Below are 16,340 nucleotides of genomic sequence, written 5' to 3'. Positions count from 1 at the left end.
AGCTCTGTCCATAACAAGAGGTGTAAACTTGGAAAGTAATTCAGGTCTTTTTTTTTTTCTCCTTTCCTTTCCTTTTTCCTTTCCTTTCCTTTCCTTTCCTTTCCTTTCCTTTCCTTTCCTTTCCTTTCTTCTTTTCTGTTTTCCCCTCTATAAATGAAGACTTGTACTAGACTATCTAAATACTTCCCAGATTCTAGATTCTTATATCCTTTGATTCTAAGGATTAAAGGCTTTAGGAGCCTTGTTGGAGACTGTGCAGACTCTTAGAGTTGAAAATGGCTCCATCGACTGTGGTCTAATGAGGCTTTGGACAGTCATCAGGAGGGAGAGTGTAGTGGGTGGGCAGGAGATGACATGGTGTAGGGGAAAGAGCACTGGGTTAGGCGTCAGAGAACTGGGACCTAACTAACGTGTTGTGTGGTTGCACATATTATTCCTCCATGGCAGCTTCCAGCTTCCTCTCTAGTAATAACAGAAAGAAATAGCTAGCAAGTTCAAGGGCTCTCCCAGCTCCTACCTGGTATGATTTTGGCCTCTTCATGTCCTGTCGGGCACGCTACACTGAATTTACTCTTCTATGCAGTGGTTGTTCCCCTACCCACCATGTGGCTGCCCTCCTCCCTCAATCTTTCTGTGACTCTAGGTTTTGAAGACAACTTGTGTTGTCTTCTCATTTAGATGCTACTTTATTAAGGACTCTTGTTTGCTGGCTAGAAATCCCAGAAGTAATGCAAGGTATTTGTCTGAGTGTCTTAGGGTTCTTTTTGCATCAGAATGACATAATGAGGCTCGTGGGACTAACTGAAATTTAGGGAAAAACCATCTAGTACTGTACTGAGAAACCAAAGGCAATGGGAAAGTCCTTCACAGGAACCAGAGAAGTTTAGAAATGACAGATCAGAAGCCACCTGGAAACAGATTAATAATGATGAATAAATCATTAAATCTTAGATTTATCCAGTCTTGCTCCAGAAAGAACAGCAGATTAAATGAAGGCAAATTTAAACTCAGTATTTGAATCAAACTTGTAACTAACAACGGTAATCTGTCAAACAATGGAACTACCTACCTTTCAAGGAAAGGAGCCTCCAGCTGGAGAGTGGACAGTTTTAAAGCTGGAGAAGATTCTTGTTTCTGATGAGAGAACAAATTTAATAATCTCCAAATTCTTTTCAGCTCTGAAATGGTGGTTCTGTCCATGAACGTGGTAATACTTGTTGAGGACTGATACCGTGGAATGGCCATCATATCAGATGCCAGGCACTACGCTAGAAGACTTCACCTGCTCACAATGACCCTAAAAAGAGGTCCGTAATAATTCCATTTTGCAGATAAGAAATTGTGACTCAGAAAGGGAAACTGAGTGTTTTTCCCAAGCTTATAAGAAGTGAAGTAGGGTCTGACTCTATATCTGGTGAAGAATCCTTAAGAAGTCAGAAATCAGCTGGTTCTCAGTGTTTTGACTGTACCAGTTTGGGCTCATGAGTTCCTCCATAGGGGAACCAATTAAAGGGCAGATTGTTAGCTGCTTTGCACATAGAAGGGAAGAGGAGGAGAAACAAAAGACTCTACGTCTTGGTGAAGAGGCAGAAGGAGGATGCCTACGGGAAGAGCTTGTCTAGGAGTTCCTGCCACCTGCAACCCTGCATTTCCCCCTCCTAGAAGCCGGACAGACTGCCCCATGCCAGCCTGTCAGTAGAGAAACTAGCAAGGAGAGAACTCTGAGGCCATCAGACACAAGAGCCTGCCTACAGGGTACACTGTGAAAGGGGGGACCCTGGGAACAGGGAGCAATGGCCAATCCTAGTGGTCAGCAGGTAAAGGAAAGGAAAGGGACACTGAAATGTACTATGTGTCTTAAGTACTGTGTTGTGCTCAGCACTTTTAAAATATTTCCTCTTTTAATTCCTTTCAACAGTCTTATTAAGAAGGTATTATTTTCTTCATTTTTCCAAATGAAGACACTAAGGCTTTTAAGAAAATTGTCTTACATTATTCAGTATGCCTTGGATATTAAGCCAATCTTGTCTGACTCCAAATTCCACATTTTCTACCAAATTATGGTTTTCCAAATTCTATTCACTGGTTTTCCCTTTCTCATTTTCACCACAACTGCATAGCCCTGTACTTTTGTTTAACATTTTTCTGTAAATCAACTTCCCTCCTTCTTAAATTTTACTTAAATGAATGCATTTTAAAAGGAAGATGCATAATGCCAACATAAATGGAAAGCAATTTCACTTGACATAAATAGATGGTAGTAACAAAAAAAGAATATTATTAAATTCCTGCTGTAGAGTCTTATGTCTAGAAGGCTCTGTGCCTAAGGCATAATTTCTTTGTAAAACTGAAGATTAGCAAAGTGTTAGATGCTAAAGATACAGAGCACCAAAATGATGTTTTCCTTGTTGGTATCATTGAATGGATTAAAAGATAACTGAAATTCTTGTCATGTGTTTCAAGGCTATTTAATGCCCTTTCTCTGGCCCATCCCACACCATCTCCAGGACCATCAGTATTCCATAGCTATGCTTTGGGGAGTTCATCATGATAGTGGCAATATTATAAGCTCTTCTGAAATCAAGCAAATGCTCACTTTGAATACCGTTTCCCCAAATGAAACAACACAGTTACTAGATAGGAAGCAGAAAAGGATGCAGAAAATAAATAGATCCTTCCAAATGGTTTTCCTACCTTGAGTCGTCTATCCAATGTGTTATAATTAAAGATCATCTGGGCTTCCCTGGTGGCGCAGTGGTTAAGAATCCGCCTGCCAATGCAGGGGACACGGGTTTGAGCCCTGGTCCAGAAAGATTCTACATGCCACGGAGCAACTAAGCCCGTGCACCACAACTGCTGAGCCTGCGCTCTAGAGCTCACGAGCCACAACTACTGAGCCCATGAGCCACAACTACTGAAGCCCACGCACCTGGAGCCCATGCTCCACAACAAGAGAAGCCACTGCAATGAGAAACCCGCTCATTGCAAGGAAGAGTAGTTCCTGCTCGCCACAACTAGAAAAAGCCCACGTGCAGTAATGAAGACCCAATGCAGCCAAAAATAAATAAATTAAATAAATAAATTAAAAAAAATTAAAGATCATGACAATTTCCTACTAAGAAAAATGGTTTCTTGTTGCAGATATAAGTAATTCTCAGTACCTTATCCTAGAATTTAAGGCCTTGTTAAATTCTATTAGGTCCCACCACCACCATCAGACTTAGGCCAAAGTGAGTCAAAATGAACCACTCATGGTTTCTCTTATATGTCCTCAAAATGTCCTGCCTCCATACTACTGCTAATCTGTTCCTCTCTCCATTCCCACAGTGTATCTATGTGGGTAATTGTGGTGGGCAGAGAGAGACAAGCCAGGAAAGATAAGAGTAAGATAAGGTCATTTTTAATTGTTTGTTTGTTTCTTTGTTGTTGAATTGTTGGATAGAATCCCTAGTATTATTAATTCATTCCTAAATGTTCTGTTCTTTCACCTAAATCTGATGGAAAAAAAAAGTTGTGCTAAATGGAATCAGAGTGCTCATCAAAAAAAAAACAAAAACAAAACAGCATAGCTGACACTTTTAGGAACAGGAAATGAACAAGGTTGAAGACAAATTATCAGTGATTTTGTGTTTAATAACTCAAACATCAAAGGAACTTGTGGCTATGAGGAAAGATTTAATATTTGAAATCTCAGGACTACTCCGGCTATAAGCTCCAGGAATGCTCATGGAAATTTTGAGATTAAAGAAATCATGTGACCGTCACATTAATAAGGTTTATAACTGTCTTATGAGGAAAATAAAATGATGTATTTTGAAAAAGAAGAAGAAACCACAGTTGAATATTTTAGAGATTTCTAAATATATACTGTTACATATTTTTGGCCTTTTCTGTTGAATTTATCTGAAAACATAATTGCAGAAGATTGTGAAAAATAATAATAAACTTTGGAAGGATTCAAAAAAAAAAGAGTAAGAGAAGGAGAGCATGCAAAGATCTGAAAGATGACTATTGGGGTTGGCGATGGGGAAGCTCTGAGAAATTTGCTGTAATTGTTTCAGTTCTAGATTAGGGAGGTTGGTGGATTGAGGAGTAAGTAGGGGTTGAGTACCCGGAGACAGCAAGAGCACCTTATCAACTGAAATAAAAGATGAAAAATGAAGTGTTAGATAGAAACACAGGAGAGCTTGGAGCATATTTTCAGGTTGAGGTTTGGCTCCTTTTCGCAGGAGACAAAAAATTAGAGAGGAAGAGGCTTAAGAGCTAAACCAAGAGACTATGAGGGAGAACAGAATCAAGAAGAAATGTGAAGGGCTTGGCCTCGTACCCGAGGAAGGACACATCACAGTAGAGTGATGACTCTCTATAAACAGAATGGAATTAGCAGAATGAATTTGTAGCACACATTACCACTAAGTAGCTGGAGAGACAGGATCTGTCTGGATTTTTGCCATTCAATGTATAATAGTAGGAGAGTCAGCCTGCTAATCATTATGTGCAGTCACAGAACATTTAAGGTGAAAGGAAGTCCATTCCTCTACCTGATATTCAGATCCATGTCATACTGAGCGTAGGCCTACTCTTTTAACTGTAGTGGCAGGAGATTAACATCTACATGAAAGAGAAAATTCCACTTTCAGAAAGCCTTAAATATCAGGAGGTCCTCTTCTAAATAGAAGTAGTATCAACCTCCCCATCAGATGGTTCCAGTATTGCTCTTAAAAATCCCTCAGGACTTGAATCCCTCTTCAGATATGTATATAGTGATGGATTTTTTCCCCCTTAAATCCAGATAATAGGCTATTCAATCATTTTTCATATGAAATGATTTCAAAACCTTTCATTGTCTCAGGGATTCTTTTTTGGATGTGACGTCCTAAAATAAAATTGTGATGTCCTAAAATAAAAATATCACCTGAGCAATGGTTTGATCAGAGAAAAGTTTTGAAGAGTTCATTCTAGGCATTAGGTTTCATTAAGTCCAGCCAAATGGCTGATTGAGATTTATGGAGTACTTATTATATGCAGGCAATTTCTTAAGAGTTTTAATGCATTATCTTATTTAATCTTTTCAATAACCCTATGAGGTAGGAACTATTAATGTTCCATTTTACAAATTGACAGCTGGAAGCCAAGATGGGCTAAGTAATTTTCCCTAAGTAACTAAGCCAGCAAGTGGCTGAGTTGGGATTTGAACTCAGGTTTGTTTGATTTCACTACGTGATGACCTTCTCACATGTTGGTTTGTTTTTTATTTATTTCCTTTCCATCCTGTACTTGTACAGGTTTCTTGAAGAAAGTGCTGAGCAAAGAATATGGCATACAGAGGCTCTTGTTAAATATGGGTTGAAGCCTTGTGGTGTAGATATTGCTAGCTCCCATTTTGCAGATGAGAAAATTGAGGCTCAGATAAACAACAAATATTTATTAAGAGCCTACAAAGTGCCAGACACAGCACTGTAACCAACAGTGTGACAAAAGTAAGCACAGAGTTATATACAGAAAAAGAGTCCTATCTCTGGACTCAAAGGGCAACACTATTTCCATAACATCACAGCTTTTCCTTCCAGCAAAAAATCCTCAGAATCAATCTAGAAGAATGGAGTTTGCCCTCTCTGCAAAAAACAAAAATCAACCAACCAACAAAGAGTAAAACCTGTCCAGAAAAGCAAAGATGTCCTTCGAGACAAAGAAGGAGTTCTGGTGAGGAAAAACAATAATGTATATGTCAAGGAGTAGAGGCTCTCTTTACCCTCTCCCCACAAATCTAAAACACTTTTTATTAATGCCCCCCCGCCCACAGCAAATGTGGCATTCTTTTAAATATGCCCTAAAAGTGTAAATCAGAGCAAAGACTATATTTCACGCCAAGAGGCTTGTATATCCATCAGGTATTTATGGCAGTGCTGTTAGCCAACTCTTCCATCTGGGATGTCTTTAGTCATCTTTCATCTGGTACACCTCTTAGAGAAACTCCAGAGCCACAAAAGGGCTCATCTTTTAGACCTCCTTTGGCAGGAGGGAGAAATCCAAAGTTTTCCCATAAAGCCTGTATTCCGCATTGCGTTTAAAGTGGTTGTTTGATATGATAATGTCTTTGGTGGGATACTTGGCCCTGCCTCCCAAGGATAATAGAGGACAATTATTTTATTCTGTTGTGCCATCTAATGAGGAACCATCTCTTAAAAGCACAAGGGTTTGTGTAATCTACAAATTATTGGGAGAAGAGATTGAAGATTGTCTCTGCGTTCCCCCTCCCCCAAACAAAAAGCTTCATCCAGAAGAAGAGAGCTTTTTATCCTTTCTAAATTTGGTAGTGAATACCTGCTCTAACCTAAAACCAGTTGGGGAAAAAAAAAACAAAACAGAAGAGGAAAGATTTAATAGACCCTTCCATTAAATATGATCGAATATTCCTGGAACCAAGTTGTTTCCCATATACTTTCCAGTTTGACTCTGTTCAAGCAGAGGTGAAATCTAAACATGAGCTTTTTTTTTTTTTAATAATCATTTCGAAAGAGACGAATGCATCACTGAGAAAAAACAACAGCTTTAATTGTCACTTTGGACACCGCAAAGCTATTCCATTAATCCCTCAGCAGAATGCCTCATTATTAAAATAATATGTGGGGAGTTTGTAGTCCAAAAAAGCCAGGAAACAAATTCACTGCTAAAATGTTCCAGAATGTCTCAGAAAGAAATAAAACTACCAGAGCTTTCATCCTATTCCAATCATAGACACCATGTCCACGAGGAATAGTAATTCGTCTTGACATGACTGCTCAAATGGTTCCAAACACACAAACCCATGCTGGAGACCACTCCGACTGCTCCCATTCTTGGCCTGGATGCAGAGACACAGGCCTGCGAGTGTCTCCTATCAATTAGACAGTCAGAACAGAGAGGGGCTGGCTAAATGCATGGGGGTGAGGAAGCTGCAGGGTTTTATACCTTATTAATTGGACATCGCTATTTAAACTCTTGAAGTCTCCAAATGGCTTTGGCATGCGGTCAGACCCATAAAATAAATGGACTCAAGAAGTGGAAAGGAATACTCTGAGCTAGGCCATTTCCTGTTCCTCCCTAGAATCCTAAACTGTATCTGGTACCAGAACTTCAAGCTCAAATCTCAGCTGAATGCTCAGCCAGCCTTTACATGCTGCTACAACTATAATCAAGACTTTTCTTTTTCTCGTTTTGCTGTAGCCTCTTCAAGAATAAATAACCATCTTTATTTTTAATCAGCCAGTAGGTATGCATCGGTTGAAAGAATTTGCCCAGCAAAATAAAAACTCGCTTGGGTTTTTTTTGTGGCTGGTATTTTGTCAAGCAGTAGTGCCTCCTCAGCCTTTCATATCTGTCTTTCTGAGTGAATCATCCTGAAAAGGTTATCTCTGGCACTAAAACTGGGAAGGTTCTGCTTCTGGGAGAGAAGGTGGTGGGAAAGATCAGTATAGGTTTCTTTCTGTCTTTGCTTCCTTGAAAAGCAAGTCTTCTGAGACCAGATGGCCTTATCCCATGAAAATGAGCAGAGAGTCAGGCAACAAAGTGGACACCTCTGTCACAGCATCACCCCATCACCAGCCCTACTCACACTTGTGAGGACTGATAGCAGATTACCCTTTCACACCTGGTCTCCGAGTGGTGGGCCAAGGGAGATCTCCTTGAGGGTAAAGAGGTGAAGCCAGATTATGAATTGATGGCGTGCTATTTAGAGTGTAAAGAGATAAATTGACTAGAACTATTGGGAAAGCCTGGGAGAAAAACACTATGCAGCTAAATCCAGTTCAGAGGTTCCTTAGCAGAGGCTCTGCTGTGGGAGATTTAAGGGAGGGGAAAAAGAAGCATCCTTTTACTAGCCACCTACTTGGTACCAGACGGACTCTTTAGGGCTTCACAGACATATCACATTTAAACTTCACAACAACACTTTGAGAGAGGTCTGACTGTCCCATTTTATGGATGAGGAAACTGAGGCTTAGCGATGTTAAGGTGCATGCTCATGGTGCATGATGTAAACTTTAAGGTTGGAAATGATATCTGTATATCCTCCCAATCGTGGTAACTGCCAAAGGCTCTCTATACCACTTCGAGTGGACAGCTGTGGCCCGCCCTTCCTCAGTGCCTCCTGCCTTCCCTGGTGGTTGTTTCCACCAGCTGTCATCCTAGTGCTTCATACTGGGGTCTGTTAGGTGCCTTCACACTGGGGTCTGTTAGGTGCGTCACCTGGACCTTTGCTCATAGTCTTGCCTTTGGTAACCAACACTCTGTTTCCTCCAAATAAAACCTGATCTTGGCACCAACATTCCACTTCCCTGCACTCATGTTAGCACACTGTCAGGAAGACGAGCAGCCCAGGCAATAGGCAGAATAGTGTGTCGTAGTTTCCATCCGACCTCTATATTCTCTGTTAATTTACGGTTTAATTTAGTGCTAAGAGCACAGGCTTTGGGTTTACTCAGAACTGGGTTCAAATCCTGGCGTTACTTCTCATTAAATGGGTCACCTCGAACAAGTTTCTGTGTCTGTTAGCCTCAGTATTCTTGTCCACAAATAGGGGATAGGAATGCCTTTCTCACACTTATTGTTAGGATTGTGTGAGATAATGTATACAAGCACTCAGCATAGTGTGGCGTGCCTAGTGAGTACTTAATAAATGGAAGCTATTATTTAGGGTAGATGTTTGAGACTAAATGGTCTCCATATTTATTTTAGAGTTGACAAATGAAGCTAACATCCCAGGGAAGGAATGAGGCAGTACTATCAGAGAATACTGACCCACCTTCCCCTAGGATGCTGAAGTCTCTTCCTGCCCTTGGTGGAAATATTCCTTGCACTACAATTTTTCATGTCTTGCAAGGTCCAATCAATACAATTGATTTAATGATTAATTTATTGTGTTCTCAGTAAAAGCCCTGCATCGACTTCTTAAAATGAAATCTTATTGCATTTTAGACAAACAAAGTTAATTGGCAGCAATCACTTAAAGGGGAAGCACAAAGCATTCTAAACACACATACACAATCAAGCCCAATAATGAAAAGCAAAAGTCTTGTACTATTTTAAGAATGCAAAACTGGAGGGATGAGTGAGAGTATTAGCGTTTTCTGAGTTACTGAGCCACAAAGAAGATCATCTGGGCCAGTTATGCTCATCTGTGTACTGACCTTACTCACGCCCTTTACTTATTGCCCTCTCTGTAAAGACATCAGGAGAGGTGTTTTCTGGTTTGTTTTTATCCCCTGCTGTCCCTATTAGGAATAGTTGTGTTCTCTTTGGCTTATGGTTTGTTTTTATCTCATAGACTGTAACCAATGAGGCCTTCATCCTTCCATTGGTTTACAGAAGACCCAGAGGCGAATCCATGTCCCATCCATACCTTTGGGCTGCGTTTTTTAGTGATGCATGTTGTGTAGGTTTCAATCTAGACCTGTGTTTTTGTTTCTCTCATTGTTTACCTTTGTTTCATCTTGCTCACCAAATTATAAAATGGATTACCTAACCAAATATCAACGCATCTTTTTAAGTTGCCTATATTTGGAACACAGTTAAGGGATATATAAATTATTAAATAATGAAATACAGAAATTAGGGGGGGAAAGTCTAATTTCCTGTTCTCTCTTTTTTTTTAACATCTTTATTGGAGTATAATTGCTTTACAATGTTCTGTTAGTTTCTGCTGTATAACAAAGTAAATCAGCTATACGTATACATATATCCCCATATCCCCTCCCTCTTGCGTCTCCCTCCCACCCTCCCTATCCCACCCCTCTAGGTGGTCACAAAGCACCGAACTGATCTCCCTGTGCTATGCGGCTGCTTCCCACTAGCTATCGATTTTATGTTTGGTAGTGTATATATGTTCATGCCTCTCTCTCGCTTTGTCCCAGCTTACCCTTCCCACTCCCCGTGTCCTCAAGTCCATTCTCTATGTCTGCTTCTTTATTCCTGTCCTGTTCTCTCAGGCCACGAGCTAGCTTTGTCATCAGTTACCTGCAGCAGTATTTGCCTTCTGATGGGAGCAAAAATGGACTCTACTGGCAGCTATCTCAACCCAGTGGTTGTTTCTTTCTCAACAGTTCTGTCCTCCTCAGCACACCCACCCCGAGAGTCTGAGAGAGGTGGAGGGCCTCCCACCAGGGGCTGTGGGAGGAGATTCAGAGAGGTCCTGGGGAGGGCTGACTTGGCCACTGGGTGTCAGTGTTGCTGCACTTGAGGGAGGCCTCTGGACTTTGTCTTTGGCAGCAAGAAATGCTTCCTGCTTTCCTCGATTAACTCAGGTGAACCGGGATGAAATAACATTCATTAGATCTTTTTTTTTCTGCTCCAGAGAGAAGGGATGAGAACTCTCTTTGATATACACTTTCCCAACTGCTGTGAGTGTTAAGTTTAAGGCAATGGAGGGAGCAGTAATTTTTAAAATTACTTTTCTTCACCAGAAAGCTGTCTTGATAGAATTGCCTACCCAGCACCACACCAACAGAGCCCACTGAGACAGCCAAGCACCTTGGCCAAATCCTAGGCTTTGCAGCCTGAAGACCTTGGGTCTTCATCTGAGGTACTTTTTCCTCCACCCCTGTGTTCTAACCAGCTTTGTGACCACCAACAATTTTGAAACTTGCTGTGCCGCAGTTTCCTTGTCTCCAAAATGCAATTTATAATACCTGTTTCAGAGGAATGCTGTGAGAATTAAATTGGGTTGGGCATGTACAGCAGAAGCTCACAATAGGTGCTCAATAAATGAAAGCTAATGTGGATAAAATGTAAGCTGGGGAGAGCTGTGTGGTAGCTCAAAATATATTTTACATTTTTTTCCAGTGTCCTCAGAAAGTATGCAGAGGGTGTGTGTGTGTGTGTGTGTGTGTGTGTGTGTGTGTGTGTGAGAGAGAGAGAGAGAGAGAGAGAGAGAGACAGGACGGGAGGTGGGATGAGCTGTGTGTGTGTGAGAGAGGGGCTCTCAGGTGAACATGCACAGGAAGCACAGTGATCACAGTATATCACATGAGATAGTTGCTGAATTTGTATCCTATCCTTTTTTCCCCTGCCTGACAGTTCCTTCTAGTGGTAGTCAGCACTTTTGAGATGCTCACTCGTGACAGAGAGCACGATGTAGAACAAGGAGCAGCCTCTCCCCAGGGCCAGAGCTCAGCATCCCTGGGCTCTACCATCATCTGTACCAACTCTCTGACATCCTCAGATGAGACAGCTTAGTCAAAGGTACATGGCTTTGGAGTTGTGCTCCCATGGTATTTGGATTAGGGATTAAATAAGATAGTGCCAGGGAAAGCACTGAGGACAAAGGAAACTGAAATCCCTAGTAATACTCTCCTGTCCGCTTACACCAGTGCTGTGAGGACCACTCAATCTGATGCAGGAAGTTGCCTCCCCAGACCTGCGGGATCTCTTCAAACCATCTTGCTTCAGAGTTATGTAGAGGAGGAAAAACACAATTTCTATTCTGAACACATTAAGTTGGAGCTGTCTGTTCAGTAGGTGGATGTGGTTACTGGACAGTTACAAATATATATAACTTTGGAAGAACTCTGGGTGAAGAATTGGAAGTCTCCTAAACTGGTCACATTGCACTTAAGCAAATAACTTTCTTCCCAGTCTTCTCTGTCTCACTGTCCTCCTTCAACTCCTTTTTAACACAGGCTGTTAGTCCTTATTTTCTTTCAAAAAGCCATAGGCTAGATGGAGATACTATTCTCTTTCCACTTGGCACATCCGTTCTTTCTGGGAACTGTTACCTTACTGCCCAGGTATCACTGAGTATGGAATCCCCCTGGAAGTATGGAATTCTGTTCCGTAAGCCATGGCTTCCTGCCTCACCAAGTTTAGAGGTTTGAGACTGAGTATTCTCTAGGTTGACCTAGGATGTGATATTGTTGCAGAATCTAAGAGAAGGGCTGATAGATGATGCATAACGGTATTTTGTTTTTCAGAATTGGAAATGGGCCCAGAGAATCTAATTGATTCTTCCCATTACTATAGAGCTCAGAGTCACCATATCAGGCTGCCTCCTTGCTTATAAAGCAAGGGGTTATCATTCCAGATGGTAGTTCAAACACTTAAGAGACCAGGGAGTGAAGTCCAGCCCTTCTCACAAATCAGCTATTCTAAAGCTGAAACTCTTCAATGCCTTTACACACATAGAACCCTTAATCACTGTGGGTCATTGTGACATAGACTTCAGTTTGTCATAGGACAAAAAATATTCTGGCTTTCAAATATAGAGATGAACTAATGAAACACAGTTTCCCTAAAGCTAAGATGGATTAAAGCTGTGCTGGGCATCCCGTGTTCTCACTGGCCAGTACTTCCCAGTGCTATTATGGATCATGAGTCTTTGGGATGCTTAGTTAGGGAAAAAAAAAAAAACTTTGGAAAAGCTTAAAGTATATTCTCTCATTTCCTTAAAGGTCCATAATGAGAATTAGCATATTAAAGCTTCCAGTTAAAGAAATCTGCTCAAAGTTTGAAATTAGTCAACTCCATAGATGCAACTTAACAGAAAACACCTATTAACATCCCATAGAAGAAATGTTTTATCTTTCTTTGAATTTCTGATATGAACAGTGTTCTGGGTACTTAATTGGTTTTCATCTTTAATCTTTGCAACCAGCTAGTGACAGAGACATTGCTGATAATCTTTTTATGATGAGGAACCTGGGACTCAGAAAGGTAAGGGAATTTGCCCAGGCTCACACAGTCAATATGCCCTGCTTTTCACTTTATGTTTTTTTAATAATTTTTCATACATGTGACCTTCCTATGTGACTTCACTTATAATGTAATCAATGCCTAAAATTGGATTCTCGCCATTCCTGGCTGGGATATGTTCCTTATGTCTTAAGACCTAGGTCAGGAATCATCTCAGCTGTGCTAAGTGTTTCTCCCTCGTGCTCCTATAGTATTTTTTTTTTTACCTTGATCTTAATATTGTCCACTTTATTTTGAAAGTATCTATTTATGTGCCTCTTCTTCCCAGTAACTTGTAAGCTTCTTAAGAGCAGGTGCTGTGTCTTCACTCTTCTTTGTATACCTGCTCCCGAGCTCAGTGCTTACCTTAAAGTCATACACATTTATTAAGACTCCTGTGGTAGGGACTCAGTGTCTCTCTGTTGCACTGAATTGAACTGAGCTGAACTGAAGCCAGTTCTCTCTAACTTCAAAGCCCCAAACATTTCCCACTATACCTCACTGTCTCCCATTCCAACTGTAAAAGTTCTATTAAGCTTTGGCCCAAATAAGCAATGAACCTATTTTTGCTCCCATGGTATTTGGTAATGCTGTGGAGAATTATAGGGAGCAAATCTGGGAGGAGAATAGGCACCTTAAATGAAATTTATATTACATCACAGGTTGCATTAGCAATCTGTGTATAAATCCGTTAGTACAGGGCAGGGAACAAAGAAAGTTCCAAGCAAACATCAGCTATTATTTAAACTATTGCAATTTCAGAGAACAGGTTCAGTCATTATCAATAATACTTTTATTTCATTCATTGAGTTACAGATTAGATTTCAGCATTTTTGTTGATGAATATCTTGGCTGGGTAGATTAAATCTGAAAGTTAACATTCTGGTGCTCAGAGCAGATATATGTAAGTGAAAAGCCGCCACTAGTGGGAAATTCTGCACAGACAGGTAGGTTACAAACCCACACTGGACACTATAGCCTACAGTAGGGATGTCATTAGGACTTGGACAGAAGAGCTGCACTTGGAAGTCAGGTTAAATCTCTCTCTTTTCCTGCCTTACCACCCATGACTAGCACCATCTACCCATCAGGAAAACAGGAGAACGAAGCTTAAGCTTTGCCCATTTATTTGGCAAGTTTGCAATCATAATTCTTTAACAATAGGTTTATGGGGTTTTAGTGGTTGTGTTTACTTTTATGTGTCACTTTCCCTTCTGTTGAAGGCTTTGAGGCACACTCTTCAATCCCTGCCTCCTCTCTCCCCATATCTGACACTAAGCCCTGAATGTTAGTAGTTAAATAGCCCCCGAGTTTATCTCCGGCTTATTCACAAACCCACACTCTCTGAAAAACTGAAATAGGCTCTTGACTTGTCTTCCTGGCCCTGGTCTGATTAAAATAAATCATGCCATTTCCATGCTTCAAGATCTCCCATGAACAATTAGAACTACTCCACTGAACAGGCTAAATTCTTTATCATCTATCCCAGTGACTCCTAGAGCCTCCTTCTCCCTGTTCAGGTGCCCAGGTACACTTTGGATTTCTTGACCATTCCCATCCTGTGCCTCCATACATTTCTGCTTTCAGGAATTCTCTTCTTCCCCATGTGTTTGGCATTTCCTAGTCGTCCCTGAAACATCCTCTCCTCTGTGAAACCTCTCTTTCTCCTCAAACGGGTGTGCATACAGATCCTCTGAGATTCCACTGCACTTGGCCAGCCCTCTGTCATGTTGACACAGAGTCCGCTCCTTTTCTTTAGCCAGAAGGAGCATTCTGGTCATGTGAGAAGGACCTTTTGTTGGAGGAGCAAAGGGGTCAAGGTGACTCCTTACCTTATGACACTCTCTCCTCCTCTGTGTCTGGAATGTAAAATTTAGGCTGGGTAGACCTTTTGCTAGGGAGTTTCCAAGACTTAGAGGGCTAGGAGGGACCAGGTACCATGAGAGACTGAAAATGGGGAAACTAATTCTAATTACTTGGGCTTGATCTGAGCTCTGTCTTAGAGTTCTCCCCTGAAATTTGCTTATTCCACATGGGATCTATTCCAGTTCCCTAGAGTAGGCAGGGATTCAGATGAAAACCACGGCAAGGAATAACCAGGGTGCATATGGTTGGCATCTTTTATGTTATATTTTCTCAGGAGCTTGAAGTGACTGAGCAGGCATTTGGGATCCTGGCTCCATCACAACCACACAGTGTAACACGCAGCACGTTGAATGGTATTTGTTTCTGTGTCTTTCTTCCCTGTTAGACTGTGAGCTTTTCATGTCCAAGGTCTGAAGCACATTTGCCCTTGTTCCAGTCCTGTGCTGGGCCTTGCAGCTATCTCAGCAAAACAGAGCAGGGCTGGCCTGGTGGCTAACAGTGTGGCCTTCACAGACAGTCAGCTTTGGTTCAAATCTCACTTGTACCACTTATGGGGTGTGACCTCAGGCAGGTTATATAAGCTTTCTATGCCTCAGTTTCTTCCTGCATCTAGTGAGGATAATGACAGTATCTTTCCTACATAGTTGTTGAGATGATCCGATGAGCTAATGTGTATGGAAAATTTGTGACTGCCACATAGCAGGCATTGATTAGATGCTAGTTAAACATAATTTTATTCCTCTAGGGCATGACATTTTATCATCATGTAGTAGACACTTAATAAATGTAAGCAAATAATAAAGCGTTGGATGAAAGTTTTTCAAGGCCCTGTACAGACTGGCTTGAGGCAGGTGATGTTCTCTAAAGAGCATGGGTTAGGAGTTGGGATGATGAGTTTGAACTATAGTTCTGCTACCTCCTGCTTTCATTAACATGGGCAAGTCATTAATCTGTCTCAGCCTCAATAATATTTAATCCCAGAGGTAGGTGTTATTTTCACCTTCTATTTTATTTGTGTCTCTGCACAGTGTCTGGTGCCCTGTTCTTCAGACAGAGAGCCACTTCCTTACGAACTGAAGCTTTGTGACGGGGAATGCTAAAGCAGGGAGCAGAAGTGAGGGCTGTGAGAAGTCTCAAATGACCAGGCCCCCCTGAGGACTCCTGAATTCTACCTTCTAAGTGGATATGTGTGATTGTGACTTATGTTTTTGACTTGGGCAATGGTTTTATTAAAATAGGAAAAAAGTCTTGTATTGCTTATTTGTCTCTACCATTTCAGGTATTTGGGACACCATTTAGCAAAATCATTGATTTCAATATATTCTGATAAGAGGCCTTTTGATTTAGTTAATACAGCTGACTTTTGAGAATTAAAAAAATTAATGTAGTTATTTTAATTTTGACCATATACACAATCCCAAGTAGAGGCTCTTTGGGATCTATTTTGATGAAGACATGAAACAGTTAAGATTAACTGGGGCCTGGTAGTGGGAGGTGGGCAGTGGTTGGGTGTTAAAATTTATTGAGTGCTTATTTTATACTAGTCCTTTTCGTTATCTGTCATGCTAATAACCACCCTGTTGAGCATTATTAGGCCCATTTTATAGATTAGGAAAATTGCACAAAATCAGAGACCTGAAGAGTAGAAGTTCCTGAATTTGAAAACTGATTCATGCTCTTTGGGCTATAACACCCTGCTTTCTGAAGTGGGAAGAGTGACTTCCAGACAGGCCCTGGCGCATAGGACAGGTTCAATCAACATTTCTGCGATG

At 41.1% G+C, this 16,340-nt stretch overlaps 1 long non-coding RNA gene across 2 annotated transcripts in view; it reads left to right on the top strand.

Moving 5' to 3' along the window:
• Nucleotides 1-15,813, top strand: part of LOC109551068 (uncharacterized) — a 254,777-nt gene extending 238,964 nt beyond the window's left edge. The window contains exons 6-10 of one of the 2 annotated variants that reach the window (XR_012324550.1): nucleotides 1,177-1,307; nucleotides 10,440-10,558; nucleotides 12,626-12,684; nucleotides 14,843-14,921; nucleotides 15,597-15,813. This is a non-coding gene — a long non-coding RNA (uncharacterized lncRNA). The remainder of the gene's footprint in view (nucleotides 1-1,176; nucleotides 1,308-10,439; nucleotides 10,559-12,625; nucleotides 12,685-14,842; nucleotides 14,922-15,596) is intronic. The other variant, XR_012324548.1, reaches the window with a different exon arrangement.
• The last annotated feature ends 527 nt before the right edge of the window (nucleotides 15,814-16,340 follow it).

This window comes from Tursiops truncatus, chromosome 1 (assembly GCF_011762595.2).
Source record: "Tursiops truncatus isolate mTurTru1 chromosome 1, mTurTru1.mat.Y, whole genome shotgun sequence".
NCBI lineage: Eukaryota > Metazoa > Chordata > Mammalia > Artiodactyla > Delphinidae > Tursiops > Tursiops truncatus.
Note: the sequence above shows the minus strand (reverse complement) of the source record. Positions and strands in the feature narration are given on the sequence as shown.